The sequence below is a fragment of the Tauraco erythrolophus genome, chromosome 2, assembly GCF_009769465.1.
Source record: "Tauraco erythrolophus isolate bTauEry1 chromosome 2, bTauEry1.pri, whole genome shotgun sequence".
In the NCBI taxonomy this organism is placed as follows: domain Eukaryota; kingdom Metazoa; phylum Chordata; class Aves; order Musophagiformes; family Musophagidae; genus Tauraco; species Tauraco erythrolophus.
In genome coordinates this window covers 17,478,823-17,482,621 of record NC_141466.1, presented here as the reverse complement: position 1 = coordinate 17,482,621, position 3,799 = coordinate 17,478,823, and positions in this window count along the sequence as shown.

Genomic DNA, 3,799 nt, shown 5'->3' with positions numbered 1-3,799 from the left:
GCGCGGAGGGGGCGCCCCTTCACCGGATGGCGGCCGCGGGGCAGGGACGGCGCGCGTGTAGGGACAGTGGCGGTGCGGCCGGTGGCGAGCAGGAAACCCCTTCTTCACTGGCTGACCCCCGTGCCCGTAAAACAGCGGGCTCTTCCCCGGTTCAGCGCGGGAGGAAGTCACAGCGACTCCCCTCAGCCTCCCCGCTAGGTCCGGCCGGAGCCGAGGGGCCGCCCCGCCTGTGACCGAGGAGCGCTCCTCGCCGCCTCGGGGCTGGTCCTTCACCCTCGGCCTGTCTCCCTGTGACAGGAGTACGGGGCGGGTGCAGATGCTCGACACGGTGGTGTGGTGGAGGTGTCTTGTCGCGCGTGCTCCCCCCGCCCCGGTGAGAAGTCACGCAGTCTGCTCTTCACAGCAAAAACGGTTTCTGTTGGGGCTTGTTTTATGTGCTGTTTTCGCTACAGGAGTTGTGTACGACTCTCTTTTTGTTTTTTCTTTTGCTAACTATTTAATAAAGTCCTGAAGTTTTAAGGAAGAGCTGCCGTTTTACCGCTGTTTGAGAAGAGCTCAGCTGCCCCCCACCCCCCGGCCTGTCCCCCTGAGTAGCGGGCGGCTGCAGCCGGGATTCGGGCTGATGGGGAGCTCGCAGCAGCGCTCCTGACAGTATGTGGGCTCTGGTGACTCTTGATGCTCAGTACCCTTATTCTAGAAGAAGTTCAAAGCATACCTGACAGTATGCATAGCAATCACTTCTCCAAAAAGCAAGGCATGCTATGCAAGATTAAAGTAGTTGGGGTTTATATAAAGGGCTTGACATCTGAATCAGGCTTCAGTTTAAGATCTAACAGCAGTTTGCCTGCCTCAGCTGAGCTACAAACACAAGAGGAGGAAATAGAGAAAGTTAACGTGATCGCATTTTTACTTAACCCAGTAACTACAGCTTTCTTGTATTGGCGTTTGTGTAAGAGTTCATGCTTTTTAGAACTCAAGGTCTGATGTAACCGGCTCTGGGAACGCATATCAGTTACACAAAAGATTACCGTTTCTTCAGTTGACATGAAAATCCAACATTTAGGGACTTGCACTCATTGCAGAAGTCCTGACCAAGGTTTATTGGAGACTCTAAAAGTACCTAGAAACCCTGATGGTTGCCACAGGTACCTTTATATTAGATAATATAAATGCCTAGTTATCGACATCGCTCATCAAAACCAGTACATGCCCAAACATGGGTTAGATCTTTCTTCCTAGAATTAGGTTATTTTCACTCCTAGAGATACTTAACAGGGAGCTGAGTCGTTGTAGGTGATAAAAATTGTCTTTACATTGTTAGAGAGAACCAACTGTAAAATATGTTTATGTTAACCACATGTATACACACAACACCCTGAGGATAAACCTAGGACACACTGAAATAAAAGTAGGTTCTGGATTTTTTTGCCCTCTTCATGTTGTAACAAAAGGGTACCGTTTTGTTTTGTAGCCAGGTGGTGTAGCATATTTAAGAAGCATTTGCCATACTCCATTTTTTTCAGAAATAACATAAAAAATTGATTCTACAGCTTATCATACAGCTGGTAATGTGCTGCTTGCTGCAAACTGCAGCAAAATGCCTGCATGACATTATAAGCTACAATAGGCATGATATTATTCACTTACCACTAACTTCCTTTTAGTCCCAGCCTGCTTAATGCTGGCACTGCTTGAACAGAGTTAACTGGACTCCGGAACCACCATACATTGGTTACCTAATACAAAATAAAGTAGTATACATTTCTTTGACCATTGAAATTCAATGTGTTTGTGAAGTTACTTGATGTTTTGTAGTTGCCTGATTTGTATCCAAACAATATAATAGCACAAGTCAGCTGGCTCAATATGCAGAATACTTTTATTTGCACCAGGAAGGTAATTCAATACAAGCAGTGATCCGGAGTTCTTCTTAAGGATTTTATCTAAAGAAAAAAGTTCATAATTACATTAATGAGTTATACAATTAGTTTCATATGGGTACTCAACCTCATACAGAAATAGCTTATTTATGTTTAAATGAAACTGAACTGACTTTAGGTAAATCAAGAGAAGTTGCTTTATTTTCTAGTAAAAATGACTATATGTGTCCTTCTAACACCTAAATTTATGTAAGTGTAGTTCTCATACAGATAAGCTCCTAGAATAGTAACTTACACCTGAATCAAGCAAGTGCAAGCAAGCATACAAAGTTATTCTTTAGCCCGAGAGATAAGAATTCATTCACTGAATTTGCAATAATCCAGTGTTAGGAGTAAGGACCCTATTAGATTTAACAGGTCCGTAAAGCTTAAATATCGATTTTCAAAGGGATGTGTGCAAGGGTGATTTCCCAGCCCAGTCTCACTTCTAGAAATGCAAGTTCTGCAGATACATTCAAACCTACTTGTTAGGAGAACAGCATGGCAGCCACGCTACAAAAAAGCTGGTGACATGGAAGAAACTCTGGAGCAGTCGCTCGCCGCGGTACGCACACACGAACATCAGCTGTTAGAGTCCCAGGCCGGTTCTGAGATAGAAGAGAGTGTGTAACAAAGCATTAGTGGAAAAGGTAACTATTCCATTTTAATATGTAGCTACATGTAGACATGATTTTACAACATAATGGAGATATTTTTATGCCTTCCTGTAATTGCTTGTTGCTATTACTGGATGACTTTTAGCTTTATTTCACACTTTCTGTGCATCGTTATACTTGCATTAGCTTGTTCTTTCACACAGTGTCTATATTGTACCTTAGACAGTGTTTATTTAGTAAGTGACATGAAAAAAGGAGCAATAAAGAGCTTTTAAACAGAAGAATAACTTTCAGCTTCAGCACTTGCAGCCAGCATTGCAATAGAAAGCATTACTATTTCTTACATACGTCTCCTAAAACACATCTACTATGAAAACTCAGTGAATGCTTATGCAAACAGTGAATGAGAAATCTCTATAGGTAAAAGTTTAAACCTTGATTTTTCTTATCAAAAAGTGATCAAGACAGTATTCTCAAATCCAGAGTACTCTCCCAGTAAAAGCCAAGCAGACTATTTAAAAGCAGAGGGCTTAAATGAAGGAACTTTAGCATCTTTTTTTTTTCCTCCTAGCAGCTGCTATAGAAGAGTGGCATTACTCATATACCACAGAAATCATGACCAGATCACCTTTCCTCTCTTTGCATAATCTAGAAGCAGAATGATACGGATAGAAAACTTGCCATCACCTGGGTCATTACTTACCTCAACTGTGGAACCCCATGGATGTTCATGTACATATAGCCGCCTCAGTGCATTTTAGCAGAACTCAATAACTAATCAAGTTAATGAAAAAAACAAACAAAAACCCCACAGCCAAAAAACTTTTAAAGAGCAAAGGAAATGGTTCACTTAATAATTAATGAGCCTTCTCATTATCAAAGGCCAAAGAGAGCCTTTTAAACTACTTCAACTCCAGACCATACACTCAGAAAATATAAACTAACCTAGAGATACTCACAAAATCTCTTCGTTAGTTTGCCTCTTCATAGAATAGCATAAACCAGCCCACCATATCCTTCTTTAACCTTAGCCGTATTCATACTCATTCTACTCCCCCTGCACTTTTTTATCTGTGAAAAATAAGTATTTTCGGGTGCTACCTATTTGCAGCATTTTTAGCCACAAACTTCTATTGGTACATACATAAATGTAAGGAGAAAGTCACAGACAATACTATTGACTTCTCCTTTTGTTCAGTAATGCTAACAATCTCTTGACAGCACAGAAGAGAGTTGACATGGAAAAAGTAGCTTTCTCAAAAC